The sequence below is a fragment of the Acinonyx jubatus genome, chromosome X (assembly GCF_027475565.1).
Source record: "Acinonyx jubatus isolate Ajub_Pintada_27869175 chromosome X, VMU_Ajub_asm_v1.0, whole genome shotgun sequence".
NCBI classification, from domain to species: domain Eukaryota; kingdom Metazoa; phylum Chordata; class Mammalia; order Carnivora; family Felidae; genus Acinonyx; species Acinonyx jubatus.
The window spans coordinates 2,983,346-3,004,143 of NC_069389.1; positions in this window are offsets into that span (position 1 = coordinate 2,983,346).

Sequence of the window (20,798 nt, forward strand, 5' to 3'; positions counted from 1 at the left end):
TAACCAAACCAGAAGGCGTCAGGGCGAGGACGCTCCATGGATCGGGGGGGGGGGGGGGGGGGGCGTGATGTGTTTGAAAATCTCAAGCTACGGCTGGCCAGCTGTCACCCAAGTGACCCACGTTGCGGAGTCTGCGATATGGTCACATAATTATAGATGACTGACATTATGAACTGAACAGACAGGCTGAGACACAGAGGAGAAGCTCCATCACATCTAATTAAGAAGCAGAACAGAATGCAGACAAGCCTTTCTGCCAGGCTCAGGAAGAAAGCCGGTTCTCCACCCGTGGGACCTGTCAACATGCCTGTCCATGATCTTATCTATAAATGTGTTGTGGTCTTCAGCCACATTGTTTGTGGAATAGTATTAACATTTCTGAATACAATAGCTCATTTAAAATCTTTGTATGTTTATTTATTTTTGAGAGAGAGAAAGAGGGCACAAGAGGGGGGCGGGCAGAGAGAGCGAGGGAGACACAGAATCTGAATCAGGCTCCAGGCTCCTAGCTGTCAGCCCAGAGCCCGACGTGGGGCTCAAACTCACAGACCGTGAGATCATGACCTGACCCAAAGCTGGACACTCAAAACTGAGCCACCCAGGAGCCCCTACAATAGCTAATTTTAACAATAAAAACAATTTTTTTTAAAGAAAGCACGCGTTCTTATCTGGATCAAATCTGTTTCGAGACTGTGGGTGGGCAAAGCTATGGAACAGAATCAATCAATGGGAAAAAAAGTCCGAGAGGTCCTGACACCAATGTGTTGCAGGCACAGAGCTGGGGACGGAGGCAGTGTGAGTGGAATCTCTCTTCAAATATGGAAAGGTCACCTGTGGGCACTGTAAAAAAAATGATACAAATGTCTCTCTGTGAACCACGCGAGCGCATTTCAGAAACAGGCAGCTTGTCGACCGTGATGAAAAATACATCACGATGCTGACTTCAATGCCAGGAGGGGAAAGACGGTGATTTTACGATTTCCGCTACCTTCTCTGTGCCCACACTTAATCACGTTCCTTCCACAGTGGTTTCGGGTTTTTTTGTTTGTTTTGTTTTTGCTTTTGGTTTTGCATCTTCTCAGGGCTGCCTCCCAATTTCCATTTACGCGGGGGAAAACAGATTCTTATTTATAGCACTGCAAAGGTATTAGTGTCAAAATGAGTGAGTTCTGGAAGGCTCAGGGCCAAGGCTCTGACAAAGTGCCTCTGCCTTCTTGTGCTCAGGAAAGCACGTTTCGTTGGAGCAGGTGACCCGTGCAGCGCTGATCACCGCCTGCCTCTGGCCCCCGGTGCCAGGAAGTAGCACCCCTGTGGCAACTGGCTCCCAGGCCGTCGGGAGTCCTGAGGACTCTTCTTCCGAGAGGAGCACCGGGATTCCTGCACCCGATGGTGAGGAGTGGCACGGATCTGTCTACGTCCAGAAAGCTCCATGCACGCAGGCCTGGGGAGATCAGCCAAGGACCAGAAAGCTCCGTGCACAGAGGCCTGGGGAGATCAGCCAAGGACATACGGCTGCTCTCGTCACAGCTGTCATTTCACAGGCAAAGGACTTTGCTGGGAACACAGGCAGGTTTCAGCACAGGCCACGGGTTTGCTCACGACCCTACTGCCGAGGGATGTGCCGTGCGCTTCGTGACAAAAGCATATCGGGATTAACACGGACAAAAGACCGAAGGAACGCGGCTTCCACGGCACGGACACAGCCCTGATGGAGTCGCTGCGTGTCAACAAGGTGGGAACACACGAGACAGCTCGCGCGCCCATGGTTTCCCCCAAGGCAAGCGGACAGCGGTCACTGGCCTGATTCCAAGTGCTACCAGCCCCACGGATGTGCTGCAACCACACGTTCATTCCCAGGGAAATACACTTGTGCATGCGTCCAAATTGCTCTGCCTGAACGACGCACCCTCTGAGTCAGAGAAAGGAAGCATTCTGGGGTGCCTGGGTGGCTCAGTCGGTCAAGCCTCTGACTTTGGATCAGGCCATGATCTCGAGGTTGGTGAGTCTGAGCCCTGTGTCGGTCTCTGGGTGCATTCTGTGTCTCCCTGTCTCGCTGCCCCTTCCCTGCTCACACTCTGTCTCTCTCTCTCTCAAAAATATATAAACATTAAATTTTTTTTTTTTTTTAAAAAAGGAAGCAAGCATTCTGTCAGCCTGATTTCATTGATTGGATTCAGGAAGGAGCCCTATTAGGATATGGTTATAAAGTGCTTCCAACACACATTCATCCATGGGATGCATTTGATTCATGTATTTGTCACATGGCCAAAAAAAAAAAAAAAAAAAAAAAAAGCAAATTCCTATCTGCATCCCCGCTACAAAATAAACTAACAAGGATGCTTAGTTATGCCTTTTCCATGCAAAAAACATCTTCCCTAACAGGTCCTATGCATTTTACTTTAAACCTGAATGGAGCGACGGTCTTCTCTCCAAAATACCACGGTAAAAACACCCAGAGGTAAAGCGAACACTCACTTTTGGGTCTCTGCATTGCTTTTCCACAGAACAGTTCACTTCTGACGCTCTGTCACCAAATGTACGGGAGTTTTCTCCCCACCAACCAATTCTCTGGGACACCAGCTGGACATCCTGTATCGTGACTCATTTCTGACATGAACCGGGGCCAGTATAGACCCCCCAGGTGAAGGACTCAGTCCCATGAGACGGCCCCCACCTCACACACCAATCCCCAGTCTCAGGTTTCGGTCTGGACTTCTGGACGACTGTCCTCAGTCTATAAACTGAGGTTCCTCCCACCAGTTCCCTTGGCTTTGAACGTTTACTAGAACAGCTCACAGAACTGCGAGAAACTTACATTTAGTACTTTATTATACAATAAAAGATATGATAAAGGACACAGACAAACAGGCACATAAGGGGTACCAGGGATAAGTCCGGAAAGGTCCCACACACAGGAGCTCCTGTCCCCATGAAGCCAGGGGGCACCGACCTCCTTGGAAACGGATGTGTTCACCAACCAGGAAGTTCCAAACCCCACCCCAGTGGGACTTTTATGGGCGCTTGCTCTAGCATGCATGATCAATTAAGGTTTTTACGTTTTTTGGTTTTTTGTGTGTGTTTTCTAAGAGAGAGATGACAGCATGAGCAGGGGACAGAGAGACAGAGAATCCTAAGCAGGCTCCACACTCCATGCAGAGGCCGACACGGGGCTTGATCCCACAACTGTGAGATCATGAGCTAACCCAAACTTAAGAAGTCAGAGGCTCACATCACTGAGCCACCCAGGTGCCCCGACACGATCAAGTATGGAGTCGACTTGTAGCCCTTCTCCCCTCCCAGGAGGATGGGGGGTGGGGCTGAAAGTTTCAGGCTTCGAAACAGGACTTGGTGTTCTGGTGACCTCGTTATGACAAAAAAGGCTCCTATGATCCAGAAGATTCCAAGGGATTTAGGAACTCTGGGTCAGGAACGAGGGGTAGAGACCAATATATCTATCTTCTATTATTTCACACCAGATATCTAGAGTTTTCCAAACATTTTTTATACTGACTTAAGATTTGAACATCTGGGGCGCCTGGGTGGCGCAGTCGGTTAAGCGTCCGACTTCAGCCAGGTCACGATCTCGCGGTCCGCGAGTTTGAGCCCCGCGTCGGGCTCTAGGCTGATGGCTCAGAGCCTGGAGCCTGTTTCCGATTCTGTGTCTCCCTCTCTCTCTGCCCCTCCCCCGTTCATGCTCTGTCTCTCTCTGTCCCAAAAATAAATAAACGTTGAAAAAAAAAATTAAAAAAAAAAAAGATTTGAAAATCAATGTTTGCCATATATATATATATACACACACACACACACCATATTTTCCATATATATGCATATACTATATATATATATAATATTTTCCATATATATATACACACATATACTACCAAGAATGGAATTATATATATACAATACATATAAACACATATATATATAAATTATATACATATAATTCCATTCTTGGTTTACGTAATAGCATTATAATAATAGCATGATACATACACCTGGTTTTAAAGCCCTCAGAAGCACATATATTCTAATTTTAAAAGCACAAAGAATGTTCCTCTCTCTGATATACTCATTGATTCATCATAGAATCATACTTGAGGGAAGAAAGTAAGCCTTCAATACAAGTATTCCAAAGAAATTTGTCAACAGTTACTACATCAGGGAAGCACTCTCATTATCACGAGAATGGCAGCAAAATTCTTCCTCCTGCTTCATCGACTCAATGTGAAGTTGCTTAAACACTAACAACTTTATATTGTCAAAGCAATTATGCATAAGTGCACAAATTAAAATAAAGCCATGCCCTACGTCTTTGGGCCATAGCAACATTAGGTACATGATCTTCTGTGCTATATTCAAATATTGAAGTGATTAATGCTTCATCTTATTTATATGAATCCAGAACCTCCTATGCACACTTATAATCATGGGGTTTATTAGTAAGTAACACCTATATACATTACAGAATTTTTTTTTTTTATTTCTGTGAGAAATGAGTCAGACGTCAATTGTAGTTAGGTCTATAGAATGCAGAGGAGTCATTGTTAAAAGACAGTGAAAATACTGAATAATACTTGGGTGATACAAATTGGAGCAATGGCCAAAAAACAAAACAAAAACCAAAGACCAAAAAACAAGCCACGTACTCCCAACGTTTAGAAACCCCAGACAGAAGCATCACTTGGCATTTTTAAGAACAGCCACGATTCACACTTTCCGGCAAACCCAAGGTTAATTAAAACCCTCAGCCATCTACGTCAGGGATTCCCCGGCGACATTTTACAAGACGCTTCCTCTCCCTTCACAGTTCCCACCATCTATGTGGGCTGTGACTGTGTTTGTCTGTAATCTAGCCCTGTCTTGTCCATTTTTCCAGGCACTTGGGGGTATGTGCTGAGCTGGCAATGGAGACAAGGGTACCAAATACAGACTCCAAACGCAGAGAGAGTTCACAGTGCATTAGTTAACGTAGATGAAAAAATTGGCTTGGTGATTCTCTCTGTGGCTCTTCTGAATATGATACTTCATATCCAAATGACTTAAATGATGAATCTGGCAGCAGATGAGCATGGCCTCTCCTCGGGGAGAGGAACAAACACACAGCCATGAGTCTCCCCCATCCCCCAGCACGATGGCTTCTCAGAATCTTTCCCAAAAACACAGAAAGCAAGAATATTAATGCAAACCAGAAGACAACACTGTAACACATTCTTTTTTGGATTGACTTATATATTCAAGTCTTTCCCCCCCAGCACTTCAGAATGGAGCAGTATTCGGACATGGGGTCTTTAAAGAAGGGATTGAGGCAAAATGAAGTCAGAAGACGAGCCCTGATCCCAGAGAGCCGGCGTCCTTAGGAGAAGAGGAGATCAGGACATAGACACGCACTGAAGGATGACCACATGAGGACACAGGGAGAACACAGCATCTACACGCCAAAGAGAGAAGTTTCAGGAAGAACCAACCTTGACCCCACCTGGATCTCAGGCTCCCAGCCTCCTTGACTGGGAGGAATAAATGTCTGTCATTTAAGTACCTGTCTGTGGTGTTCTATTATTTCACGCCTAGGAAACTAATACACATGCTCTTTAAGAAAGTTTAGGGGTGCCTGGGTGGCTCAGTCGGTTGAGCGTCTGACTTCGGCTCAGGTCATGATCTCACAGTCCGTGAGTTCGAGCCCCACGTCGGGCTCTGTGTTGACAGCTCAGAGCCTGGAGCCTGTTTCAGATTCTGTGTCTCCATCTCTCTCTGAACCTCCCCCGTTCATGCTCTCTCTGTCTCAAAAATCAATAAAGGTTAAAAAAATTTTTTTTTTAAAGTTTAGTAACATAACTATTCACACTCAATTCTCCTAAAGCCCCCAAGAAGGCTGAATTCACGAATACAAAAGCATTGCTCATAGGGGAATCCAAGTGAGGTTCCTGGGAGCTTCTGGTCAACCACACTGGCATTAACGAGTCAACACATAACCCTGCTTTACGCGTTTTCTGTTTAAACACACCTTACTGAATAGATATCGCTGATGAGTCAACACTGAACTCAGAGCCAATAACACTGCGACCTGTTAGTGAAGGAAGCTTATCCAAAACAGGCGTTTTCTGGCGACAGCACACCACAGCCTCCTAGCACCTAGGATCACTAACCAGCACTGCAGGACTACGCTTGGGGACCGCTGTAAAGAGTGAGGTGCACTCCCCGCCCCCGGCCAACAAAAAGCACCAAAACAGGAAATATGTGGTTCTAAACAGACCATGAAAAGGACACCTCTTTACCGCAAGAGCTGAAACAAGAAGACAGAGGGACCCTGTCCAGTCCCCACTGGGTACCCCCATGACACAGGACTACGACGTCTCACTGCTCTGCGTGTGTCCAAGAATGACAGAGACACCGTGGGATCCCTTTGGGCTTACAAATACCTTTCAGCAAGTTGAGTAAATTTGCAAACGTGTGTTCTCTAAGTTCATAGGTTTGAGCACAGAACATGGCCTCAAAACCATTTTGCAGTGGAGATATAAATATATAGAGGTATTGTTTCTGTTATTTTTTAAATGTTTATTTATTATTGAGAGACAGAGAGAGAGAGAGACAGAGCATGAGCATGGGAGGGGCAGAGACAAGAGAAGACACAGAATCCGAAGCAGGCTCCAGGCTCCGAGCTGTCAGCACAGAGCCCGGCAGGGCTCGGACCCACAAACCGTGAGATCATGACCCGAGCTGAAGTTGGACACTTAACTGACTGAGCCACCCAGGTGACTCTCTTTCTATTCATATCTTTATAATTTCACTACAAAATGGTGTAGAGGCCCAAAGATTCAAAAGTTTGATACTGACCTTTAACTGTCTGCGAACGGGATAGTGCAAGCTTCAACTTTCAAACTTCTGGGTTTCTACGTGTACCAAACTCACCCACAACTTTCCGTTGAAATCGGGCTGCTTTTGGCATGTGCGGATCAGAGACCACACGCCCGTAAAGGTATCCGTTTATGTAGAGAAGAGTGTGTTCTCGCTCCAGCACAATGTCACTTTCCCAGCTCACATGTGAAAGTGGGAGGCATTTTTTCCCTCTAGGATGCATTCCTACTATCTAAATATGAATGTGAATATTAGTAACAATGATATATGAATATTAGTAACAATAACAAATGTGTGATCCAGAGAGTGACTATCATACCTTAAGACATAATGGTATCCCTTCCAGCAAATGGTTTCCCCCATTTTCCTTTAGAGGATAAACACATTCACTAGCTGGGCACAATACGCAGCAGGTCGCAAACAAAACTTCAAATGTAGATGACGGGCATGTACTCCTGGACGTCTTTGGAAAGAGTGAGGCACTCATCTACGTCTGGACTATAAGATCAGGAGAACCTCTGAACAGACAGCTTGGAAATCTCAGGGTGTCGTTACATGCCCCCAGTAATAATGTGAGAGAAATGCCCTAAAACACTGCGGACCGTTGCCAGTTACACTGCATTCTGACAGATTTAGTACATGTGGCATTAGAGGAAATAAGAAATGTAAGAAGCATTGCTTTGCCCGAAGAGTAGATCTTAAATGGCACCAACCATAATTCAAATTAGTCACATCTGCTGGAATATGAACGATGTGTTAACCTTTCTTGGGAACGGTGTTCTCCTAAGTCACCCTCCTCCAGAAATTCAACGCAGCAATGAAACCTGAGTTCTTCCCTTGAAGAACAGAAATACCAAAAGTTAGACCCTTGGGCCGTTAGATGCCATTAACCCAACACTGCGCATTGAGGACACTGTCATAAGTGCACGGTATTAGAGTAAATGGGAGAAACAGACCACAGGAATATATACTCCTCCCCACACCTTGGAGAGTGAACAAGGTAACCAAATTCATATTTTTTAATGTTTATTTAGATTTGAGACAGAGACAGAGACAGAGTGCGAGCAGGGGAAGGGCAGAGAGACAGAGGGAGATACAGAATCCCAAGCAGGCTCCAGGCTCCGAGCTGTCAGCACAGAGCCCGACGTGGGGCTCGAACTCACAAACCGTGAGATCATGACCTGAGCTGAACTCAGACCCTCAATCAACTGAGCCACCCAGGCGCCCCCACCAAATCCATATTAATAAGAGTATTTGCCCTTACACCCTTCTTCTCCCTATGCATTATCCTCCATTTTTAATTTTTTTCATTATTTTACCTGTTTACTTTTTATTTTTGTTTTTTAAAAGTGTTAAGTGTATTTATGTATTTCTTATATTACATATAATTTATTGTCAAATTGGTTTCCGTACAACACCCACTGCTCATCCCAAAAGGTGCCCTCCTCAATGCCCATCCCCCACCCTCCCCTCCCTCCCACCCCCCATCAACCCTCAGTTTATTCTCAGTTTTTAAGAGTCTCTCATGGTTTGCCTCCGTCCCTCTCTGTAACTTTTTCCCCCCTTCCCCTGCCCCATGGCTTGTTAAGTTTCCCAGGATCCACTTATGAGTGAAAACATACAGTCTCTGTCTTTCTCTGCCTGACTTATTTCACTTAGCATAATACCCTCCAGTTCCAGCCGCAGTGCATCCCCAAATCTATTTCACAATAATGCTATGCCTTCTTTTTATTGTGCCATATCAACTAATTTGGAAATTCCATAACCCATTGCCCCAGTCACGTACCCTTACTTGCTACGGTCCAGCATTCCAACTTTTAAAATTTTTGTGCAATTTTAAATACTAAAGATACATTTAATTACTAAAAAAATATACATATTCATATATGTATGAATCCATATTCATTCATATATATGAATATGAATCTATATATTCATTCATATATGTATGTCTATTTTCGTCGGCTTATTTGGTCTGCAAAATGCTACCAGAAAAAAGGAAAGAAATGGCAAAATTCCTTTCGAAAGATTATCTCCTTTTTTAAAAATACTATTTGATCTAACTAATAAAACAGCAGTTTCCTTAGTAGCCTAAGTCAGAGAGCTAAGTTTTGAAAACCAGTCAGTAGTTAGAAAAAAATCCTTTCCAAAATCTTACTATTTTGTAAGTGGGCTTGTGCCCTAGTTTTTAATTGAAGTGAAGTTTTAGTGGAGGTATTTAGTATTCATTAGATTTGAGTCCTCACTATAAATCACTGTAATAACGAGGCAGGAGGGAACAGAAATCTCCTATTATGTGCTTTTACAGGACACATTGAAATTCCTTTACCTTTACATTATTTAAAATATAGTAGCAAGAGTAATTCTGAAACACCATCCACCCATTATAGCAACTCTACCAAGTGACATTTAAATCCGTTCAGGTTGTGCTGAAAGCGGAGAAGTGGGACAATGAGTCATTGTTCCGTTTTAGAATGTTCATTAGGGGCCGCCCCGCCAGGAAGCTGAGGGCCAGGCTGATGGGAACGTGGGGAGGGAAAGTGAAGCCAATTAATTAGCAGGTTCGGTAAAGATAGAATAGCACAGTGGCCGACGAGGGCTCTCTCCTGTCCTGTCTGTGGTCATAAAGATTTTTGCTGCCTCCTTGTGTCAAATCTGAATTGGGCATATCATGGAAAGCTGTAAGAGAACATTTTTAAAAAAGAACGTTTTTTTTTTTGAATGAGCGAAGGCGTCAGATGGGTAAAATTTCCGTCATGCTGCAGATGTCATCGGAAGTTCCGTGCAGAATTTCTCGCACTTGGCTCTACTTATATTTTGGACAAGCCTCACCCTGGCCGGGATGGGGGTGGGGACACTGTCCTGTGCCTGTGGCTCTCTAGAAGCCTCTGTGGCCTCCAGCCCCAAGGCCGTATGCCCTCCGCCAGTTACGACAACCAAACAGGTCTCCAACTGTCTCCTAAAGGGCAAAATAACCCCAGTCGAGAACCACTACCACTTGAAAGACAAACGAAGCCGGATCTACACTACACGACATATCGATCTATACTAGATATTCTGCGGGTCTATATATGGGTCCTTAACATAATATATATACTAAAATACTAATATACATATTCAATGGCACTGTAATATATACACATACACAGTTTCTTTTTTTAAGCTTATTTACTCATTTTGAGAGAGACAGAGAACAAGCACAGTGGGGGAGGGGCAGAGAGAGGTGGACACAGACGATGGGAAGCAGGCTCTGTGCTGAGAGCAGAGAGCCGGACGTAGGGCTCAAACTCAGCAACCGTGAGATCGTGACCTGAGCTGAAGTCAGACGTGCAGCTGACTGAGATACCCAGGTGCCCCTAGGAACATAGTTTCTAATATAATTAACCTACAAGCAATTCCTGGTTACTTCATTTCATATTCAAAGTTCTAAAGTAATGTCACTTTTGATGCAATTCTTACTCAAAACCCAATTCCTTTTCCTAATTGCAACATGTCAAGAGATCATCAATTTCTGCCTCTTGCCTCATATATCTTTACACACACACACACACACACACACACACACATTTTAAGAGGAGATTTTTAAATTTAGAGGGAAAGACATTGATATTTTTATCAAAATATGTGAGAAAAGTCTTAGTGACTTCTGAAATGAGAACTAATATGGCTTATCCATTTTTATAGACTTAGCTGTGTCTCCCACTCCACAAAATTCATATGTGGACGCCTAACCCTCACTCAGTACCTTAGAATCTGACTATATTAACTCATACAGATGGGTTTCTTTTAAGAGATGATTAAGGTAACATAGGGTCCTAAGGGTGGGTCCGATGTCAATCTGACCAGTGTGCTTATAAGAAGAGGGGACTAGGACACAGACACGCACAGAGGGATGACCACGTGAGGACACAGGGAGAACACGGCATCTACATGCCAAGGAGAGAGGCCTCAGGAGGAACCCTCTGTGCCCATGCCTGGATCTTAGACTCCCAGCCTCCAGGATGGCGAAAACATTCATTTCAGTTGTCCAAGCCACTTGATCTGTGCTATTTTGTTATGGCCACCCGAGCAAACTAACATACAGTGATGCTTTTTGATAAATAATCTTGGCTTAATTTGAAATGAAACAAAAAAACAGAATACAACATTTTTTAAATGGAAACATCCATTTCGTACCCATCACTGATTCTTACGGAATGGATAAAGCCCAGGAATTATTCTTCTTCATGTTATATTAAATTTAAATATATCTGAATTAATTCATGGTCTCGACAGATAGTTAAAAATACTTTCTCTTCACATTCACAACTGAAACAGAGTTCCCTTGCATGATTACTGTGTTTTTAAAAGTAAAGCTGTTCCCATTTGCTTAACACACTTTATTAATCACGTTTCGATGTGGCTCCCATCTCTAGTTAGCGATTATAAAATCTTGCTGACAGAATGCCAGACGATTGTATTTCAACACCCTAATAGAAAAAGACTTGAGCTAAATATTGAAATAAAACCTTCATTGACTTCAGCTCTTTCTGTGTGTAGGAATTCTGCCCATAAACAGTTTAGGAAACAAATGTCTATACGTGTTATGGATTTCATTTATACACATCATGTGCTTGCCACGGTTAAGTCAATAGAGAGTTCTTTTCACCTTGAAACATAGAAATGAGCGTCAATGTAGACTTCTCCTAGATGAGGACCATCGCAGGCTCAGGAAAACGGGAAGATTTAAACGGTGTTGACGCGCTGTTTACGATACTATATTTACTAGACAAGCAAAATTTTAAAAAATCAAACATTTTCCAAACTGCTCGCGTAGTACCAACAATCAGCATAAACTCCACAAAGTAACGAATTACCAAAACTGAGAGGCAGAACAGACGTAAAAACAGTCATCGTCCCAGAGATTTTCCATTTCGGAACCATAAGCTATGCACAAGGAGATACTAACTGCTTTATAGTTCTAGAAATTAAATGCTTTGTGAATCTCTATTGGAATTTGTGGTGAAGAGTGCTTTATATTAATTAAAAGGAAGAAATTATACTGAAGTCAATGGATTTGATCAAGATACAGAATCTCTTCTACTTCCTATCACACAGGGTAGAATGATACACCTACCTACTCTATCCAATAAATTGGTAATTGAGATAAATGAGTACACATAGTAACTTAGCATTTGTGCATGGATTTGGATGGTATGCCACACAGTGCATTTTCTATTTCAGGAAGGGCGAGTCCCTCCAGGTTGTAAATACACATGTTAACGTGAGTTTGCTGACTGAGTCAACAAAAATTAACCACCGTGTCCCCACTGTCAGGTGACAAATACTTAGAGGGAACTGCATATTACATTCCATCAATAATGTGAGTGTGTGGACGAAGATAATCACATGTTTTCCTGAAATCAATGTTTGGTGTTCCTTGAGATCATGAGAAATTGTAGTGAACTCAAAAGTTCGACATTGAGCGTTATGTTCTGGGCCACCCTCATGTTTGATGATTTGCTGGAAGGACTCAAGGTCCCAGAAAAGCTGTTATATGCATGGTCATGGTTAGTTGTTGGGAAAGGATACATATTGCATTAAATGATTGGAATCAGACTAATTCCAGTTAGGGTAATAACTCAATGGTTAGAATCAACAGAGAAAAGAGGCACAGAGGAGGGAGTCCAGGAGAAATCGGGTGCATGCTGCCCTCTTTCAGGGAGTTGTATGGGAAGCGTTTAATGGTTCCAGCCACCATGTGACTACGTTATGGAGAATTGTCAACAGGGGCAACTCACCCAACTCCTGGCGTTGAGGGTTTTGGTTGGGAGGCCAGTCACGTAGGCAGGAGGAACCTGAATGGCAGATCTTAGCTACTCAGTCTCCAGTGCCCTCAGCGATCAATCCAACAGAGTGTGGCCCAAAGCTCCCAGTACCAAAACCAAAAATCGTCACAGGTGTCACGGTAAATGACGCAGTTAGCATAAACCTAGTGGCCATCTCAGGGCTCCACGTCTGCAAAGACATTCCTGTCTGCTTGTGGCAGAGTGAGAACTAACAACGAATCCACTGAAGTAAAACCAGTCTCTTAGGTAAGAAAAGGGCACAAACATAGAAAATGGGACTGGGAGATCGCTGTGGTTTATGCTGAGTGACGACTGAATTATAGGAACCATGAGTGTTTGAAACGTAAGAATGGCATCGTTACGGAGATGGCCTTCAATCACCTCTAGTTTATAAAAACGATGTAACCGATCACCAAGGTGTTGCTAATGAGACCACAAATTACGAAGGCACATTTGCGTGTTCCAGTTTGGTCAGGTCACCTCGCTGTCCCTTACAACTGCATCGTTTCTGCAATCCTGAGCGCGAATGACTGAATTTCCGTCATGCTGCAGATGTTATTGGAAGTTCTGTGCAGAATTTCTCGCATGGCTGCCTTTTCCCTACTGACCTTGGCAGCCTCCTTTCCAGACTGGGGACCAATCCGGTGACCACATGAGGGAGACTGAGTGGGGTTGTGAAGGGCACAATGGTTCAGGGCCCTCCTTGGCTCTGCAGAATCATACGGACGATGGCCAGCGTCACCATGAACCACCTGCTGGTTCTCCGGCATCATCTCCTGTCCCCCTAAAGCTCCAGGCTTTGTAAGCATCCAGCATGTCCCGGGCGACATGTGCTGGCCCCACGTGTCCACACATCTCATTCCCTCTGCTGGGATGTTAGGACGATGCATTCTTCAGCCTCAGAGTAGACGTTACCCCCTTCTGAGAAAAAGGGGTTAGATGCTTTCTGGAGAAGCTGTGGTCCCAGAGCTCCCTGACTGTGCAGCCCTGCGCTGACTCCCTCTCCGGCCCATCCTTCCCAGGACAGGACAGATGATGGGAAAGCAGTTAGGTTGTATGTTACTGGGTCTTGCCCCTTCATGTCTGAATAACACGTGTTTGCTGAATCAGTCTAATGAGGAACCTTCACAAGTTCTTTGCTTTTCAGTCGTACATCTGTGTTCATACATAGAACAAATTTCTTTTCCAGTCTTTTCGTCAGAGATCACGTCAGGCGGCCATGTTGGTTTTTCTCAAGTTTGCGTTTCTCCCTGTGAGAAGGGGTCTCCACAAGCACAGGCACCAGAAACACTTATTTTAGGCGAGCCCATTAAAGACACAGCATGGCACGATTCTGAGACCCGTGCGATGGTCTGACCCCTCTTGACACTCCTGGTTTCTCTCATCATCAAAATCGCGATATGAGCGTCAAACATGTGCTTGGATGATTCTTCAGCATCGATAAAACCCCGCCCCCACGTGTTCGATCCCACACGCTCTCCCTGTAGACCAGCCTCAGTCTTCATTCGTTCTGTAAAAGCACCGTTAGTGAGGCTGCTTGCAGTCGGGGCTCATGTGTGCCAAAGCCGGCTGGGTGTGTCCACTCACGGGGTCCGTGGACTGTGGCTGTGCTTCCCAAGCGTGAGCCATCAGCCGATGGGCACGGGTGGCTGCTGCAAACACACGCGGTGGGCTCCGCCCCCCGGTGCCCGATGGCCAGGTTGGGAGCAGGGCCGAGGACTGACATTGAACAGGGCTCCAGGCGACGCCGGTAATGCTGATGTGGGCAAAGCGACAGTCCGCTCCGCCAACGTGCGTGACTGGGGTGCTGAGACAGGGTGCCAACTGTGACAGCTCCAGTCGCTCAATTCACACTTGAATTAACTCTGCCCCACACAGTTGGGAAGGGATTTAATGCCTTCCACTGGCACACTACCACCTAACCTTACAGGCTGAACCAATGTGTGTGGGTCACAGATGTGGGTCTTGGCTGTGTGCCAGCTGCTACACTCCGTCCCTTCCTGGACGCTGACTCCTCTGCGACTAGGACACGGTGGTTTCCCTCTGGAAATTTCCTCTGGGAAGCTGAAGATTGGCAGGTACGTTCACGTGTCAGGTCTGGGAATTTTTCTGCTTGACTCGCTCTGTTTGTGACCTTGTGCTCACCCCGGCGGTGTTGGTTTGCCTGCGCGGATCTCTTGCTTGTGAATGCTGCGGGATTTTTCAGCTCCGAGCCAGTAAGGCTGCTATGCGGGCCAGGCACTCCTCAGCGTCTGCTGGGCTTGACGTCAGCTGGTACCCCAGGCTTCGTTCGTCCTTCTCTGATTTTGAAACCTGCACTGTTTATGCAACTGAACCAGTCTGTCGCTGTTTCCGTGACTGTGGCTCATTCTCTCCCCTTCGTGGTTTCCATATGTACTGCCAGACCCCTCAACACCAGTCTTCATCCCCCTCCTGTCCCCGAGACAGGAGTTTACCTTTCCTATAGGATTCGTCTTCTGGTGAGACCGTGAAACTGGGCTGTAGGCTTCTAGAGCACTCCACGTACATAGCTTGGATCAAGTAAGCGGACTACTGTCTCCTTTTTAAGACTCTGTCCGTGAAGTCTACGGACTTGTGACTCAAAGCGTAGCCTGACAGGCTCCAGCACTCAGCCTGTGAGGGGAGCTGGGTAGAAAAGCAGGGCCTCAGGCCACACCTCTGACTTCCTTGGTATCTGTGTCATAACAGGAGGCCCAGGGGATCTGTGCGAAAGCTGGAAAGAATTCGCAGACGCTATGCCTCCTACGGGATGAACTGTCATCACCTCAGACCAATCCTTCCACCAGGTCACTCCTTTTTCCAACTTCTAACCGCTCATGATCCTGACGAATTTGTGTTGGGTAGGTTTCCCACCAACACTACGAACTAGGCCAACCCCTAAGTCTGCAGGGAACAGAGGCTTTCTGTTGCATTCAAGTTGGTCACTTCTTGGGATCGTTCTTCAGCCCAGGCTTCCTCAACTACGTGAATGTGCCAAAGAAATATTTCTCATGTGCTCTCTGCCATGATCTTCTGTGGACTTGCGTGAGAGGCGGCCTGAGGGTCCGGGGTAGATGGACGCTACACTGATCCCAGATGCTTGGGGTAATGCTGGCCCACAGGAGGTCCCTGTTGAAACATCCAGCCCTGCCATTTATCATGGGCAAGGTGGATCAGGCTGGCTGAGCGAACTCCACACCACGGCTCGTGCGGTGCCTGGGGCCAGCAGCAGCGGTGAAGACAGTGACGCGGCAATTGCCTTGTTGCCAGAAACCCATACCTCAAGGATCAGAACGCCAGCCGGTGACTCAGAGTCCAGAAGTCTGGTACGTGCCCAGCAGGGAGATGGCTCAGGCTTGGGGTAGGGTTGTAGCTCCCAAAAGCATGAAACAGGAACCCGTAATCTGGAGACTCAGGTGGAAAAGCCCTTCTCCATAAGCACTGCAGTAGAAAGAACGTGCATTCTAAAATCCACCCTGGGCCTGCTTCTTGCTAACTGTGTGACCTTGACTAATCTAACGTGAGGTATTCTCTGCCGTCAAATGGGAATGCTTCTCATGGGCCACATAGCCTCAAATAGTAGATGCTTCATTGTACTTGCTGTTCTGCTTACTAGTACAGTTAGAGGCAGTCACATTCTTCTGCGAGCATATGGACCTCAGGGACGTTCCAGGCCCTCTGAATTCCCAAGGTTAACGGTAAAGCTAATTCTGGCCTGACTGGTTGGAGGGTTGGGTGGCTGGCATGCTTTCTTAGTGTCCAGGATGTGGGCAGAAGGGGGCGTGTATGATCAAAGCACAAGTGTATGTAGTTAGGCAACCGGGAGGGGTGATAACTGATGCCAAGCAGGCAGCAGTACAAATGGCCCAAAGCTTCATGGAGCCCCTGGTAACCAGAAGGCTGGATCCCACATGTGGGGTGCTATGGACGTCTGTGGTGTTGACAAATAGGGTCATTACCCTACGCCTCGGTCTCCGCATCTGCGAATGGAGAGATCAAATCCCATGCCCCTAGGAACTGGGCGGGAGTCTTGTGTGTTGCCACATCAATCCACAACATTACCTCCGTGGTAGGTCTTCTTCCTAAGTGTGGCTCTTTAGAGCGTGGCCGTAGGTCTTCAGGCAATCAGCAACATGGAGCCATGGCACGTGAGAGACCAATGTTGCCTGAGCCCCGTCCCTGGTCAGGATCAGGCTCCTCTGATTTTAGGAGCAACCAAGCCAAAAGGGACCACTGATCCCTTTGGAAACAGAAGTCCTCCAGCTGAGGGTTTAGGTCTGAAAGCACATCCGAGTGCCCAGCTGGTCTGTTTCACCAGCCATTCTTAGATGGGGAGCATTCCTTTTCATGAGGGAGCTCTTCCTGCATGGGATCTGCTTCGCTAGCAAACCAGCCTGTGTGAGGAGAGCCCTGTGCCGATCAAAGAGGACGGAACGTCCCCCCAGGACCAGGTGGAGGTCTCCTGGTGTCCAGGGTGTGCCTTCTGGAGGCGCTGCAGAGATGTCTCTGAGGAGTACGTCTCCTTCTTGAGCTGACACCTGACAATCACCTCGAAGACATGTGAACTCCTGCACCCTATCCCCACGTTTCATGGTCTCGTTGTATGTCCAGCAACCTCCCCAGTGGTACCGACGCTGGTCTGTGGACCCCGTTTGAGGAGCCAGAGGCAGCCTGTGTCCAGTATCCTTTCCTAATAGCAGCATTGGTCTTCTTTTCCCCTTCTGTGCCCTCCTAAGAAAAGGGAAGAAATGGCCAAGGAGACCCTCCCATCAGCCTGGAGGGGATTTACGCCTCACATTCAAGACCCCATGGTTTGGATGCCTTTCTGTACAAGGCAATTTTGATCACGGACACCAAAAAGGCTTCTTTCTGCCAAAACAGAGTTTCTCCTAATATTCTGAAAGCTGGGTGAACACTTCGATAGACACACCAATGACCAGATACTTGCCTGATTCATTACCCTCTTCTTGAATCCTTTTGTCAGAACTCAAAGAAGGAATTAAAAGTCACAAAGGTCCAACTTGAGTCCTGTAGACTTTTTATTCCAGATGGCTCTCCACTCAGACAGACAGCTTGTTCTGTCCCAGTGAGCGGTCTCAGAGGGGTGGAGGGGGTTGATGGCTAAGGAATATTCCATGGTAAGGCACATGCTCTCTGTGAGTCTCAGCCATGAGCTCTTGGAGAAGCCACCCTAGAGGCTCCTGGCACTTCCTTCTGGGAAGACTCCTCACTGCCTCCTGGCCTTTGGGTAAGCAGATTCCAAAAGCTTTGAACAGCTGTGTGACTCTGGACTGGTGTCTTCACATCACCAGCCCCATTTTCTCTAGACATTCTGAGTCTAAATCTGAGCCCGGGTGTTAGGCTTCTTGTCCCAACTAGATGGGTAGGGAGAGGAGTACAGGGACATGGGCTTCCTACTCGTACTGTTAATCTCTGGCCAAAGGTACCGTCTAGCCCCAATGTCGTGGACGGACTCAGGGGCTAAGGGTGCCCTTGTATGGGAGAAGCAGAAAGTCTGAGGCCCCGTCTAGGACATGGGATGACTACTTCAAATACCAACAATGCCAATCCAGTTACATAAATACGGGAAGTAGGCCATGACTGATGATTAGGGCCAATGGGAGACCATATGCCCTGTCTCAAGAGGGCAGCAGCTAAGGAGACCCAGCCAACTGGTGGCAAGCAAGAACAGCCTACAAGCTCTGAGATCTTCTGAATTTTCAGAAACCAGAACTCTAGGGGATTGATTCTTCCTCCTCCCTCCATCGACATAAGAAGTACTTTGAAAAGTTGTCAAATGATCTAAATATCTCTTTAGATTGGGTCTGGTTCTCAAGACCTTATTTTTTTTTTAATGTTTATTCATTTTTGAGAGACAGAGTGCAAGCAGGGGAGGGGCAGAGACAGGGGAGACGCAGAATCTGAAGCAGGTTCCAGGCTCTGAGCTGTCAGCACAGAGCCCCATGTGAGCTCCAACCCATGAACCATGAGATCGTGACCAGAGCCAAAGTTGGATGCTTAACAGACTGAGCCACCCAGGCGCCCCTGTTCTGACTTCTATACTATGGCATATTTAGAAAGGAATTAAAAATCCAGTTTAGTGGCTACTGATCAACACTTATCAATATGGATTGGTCTTGTTTCACAGGCTTTGGATACAATTCACCAGATTGGGTTTACTTATGTCTTAAGTAATAAATATTGAACAGATATTTTAAATAGATTTTAAACTTAACATATTTTATTAATAGGGCAATTCAGGGGAGCCTGGGTGATTCAGTTGGTTGAGTGTCTGACTCCTGGTTTCAGCTCAGGTCATGATCTCATGATTTGTGGGATTGAAACCCATGTTGGGCTCTATGCTGACAGCATGGATCCTGGTTGGGATTCTCATTCTCATTCTCTCTCTCTCTCTCTCTCTCTCTCTCTCTCTCTCTCTCTCTCTCCCCTCCCTCTCCCTCTCCCTCTCCCTCTCCCTCTCTCTGTCCCTCCCCCCTGCTCATGCTCTCTCTAATATTTTAAAAAATATGGTAATTTAAACATAGGACTATATTTAAAACAGGACTCTGGATTCTGTTCCAAGTGTGGTGCAGAAATGGATCTCTACGTGCATATTTTGATTCTGTCCTTCTCTCCTGCCTTTTTCCTTTCAAAAATTACCTTAAAATTAAACAGCTTAATCAAACGTATTAATGACATGTGCTATAAATACAAATCTATGGCCCTTTTAATTTGAGCATAGGAAGAAAGTTCAGAACATGGTTGGTCCAACAGAAATGGGTAAATCTAGTGAGCTGCTCTGAGTCTAAACTTCAGATGCCAACATATTCTCGAGAGATACTGTTCAACCATTCTTGCAAAACCCATCAAGAGAAAAAGGTAAGGGTAGAGCAAACACCCAACTTCAAGTCGGTGGAAGTCCTATGGAAAAGCCAAGGATGCTCTGCCTACCCACACACTCCCCTCTTCCACTGTCTGTCCATTCCGGGGCTCGTAGAAGAGAAACAAGCAGAAACCCAGAAGTGTGAAAATACCGCCCTATGAAAATGACCACATTATGCCTCAGAGTCATGTTCAAGCCACATACTTCTTCATAAATTATTAGCTCAAAGTTTAAAGATTCCATTGCTTATCCATAAAGACTCTAACACCAAACCCCACAAATGTCCATGTAAAGGGGTCCAATCACAATCCATTGGACTAACTTGTCCAAGGCACTAACTTGAATTGGTTTCCACAACTCTCAATGTCTAGAGGTGTTAATTCTTGGAACCCATTCTTATGGTCTAGATCATGGTCTTGGTGTAAATAATTCACAAAGCTTAGGAGAATGTGGAAGAAATGCCATTTAAAAAAGCTGGACTGAATGTTTCAGACAGGGAGAGGAAGTAGGACTCCAAGTTCAAAAGCACTTCAAGCTCTTGTGAGCCAGGCAGAAGTTGCATCTGGCCAGGGCCACCTGGGCCTCTAGCTTCTGACCGTCGTGATGCCACGTCACCTAAGTGTTGAGGGATCTACAGCACTGCCTCTCGGATCTTGAAAGACTTGTGGTCTTGAGCCTGCCTTATTATCAAATACCATGTAACTGGATGTGACAGCTGCCCAAAGGCATCCTAAATCCACCAGAAGGCTATTTTATTTTTCCACCACTTACCAGCTTCCTTACATTTGTAAGCTACTGTAACCCTGCGTGTGGGTGCTGGCTTCCTTCTTATTCCTAAAACTCAGACCTTATCTAAGCAGCTGCTAATACTTCTCTGGAAGCATACTTTATCCTGGGCCAAGGTCTCCTCTCAATGTCAGGACCCATGATTTCTGTCTTCAAATCATTTTGGTTCTAAGAACTTTGTCTAAAAAGTCTTTCTGGGGCACCTGGGTGGCTTAGTTGGTTGAGCGTCAGATTCTTCATTTCAGCTCAGGTCATGATCTCATGCTTTGTGAGACTGAGCCCTGTGTCGGGCTCCATGCTGAGTGTGAAACCTGCTTAAGGGTTCTCCCTCTTCCTCTCCCTCTCCCTCAGCCCCTCTCCCCACTTGTGTGCATGTTCTCTAAAATAAAATATATAAAAAGTCTTTCCTAACTAAAATCACCAGTCACTTGTCATCCTCTAAGGTT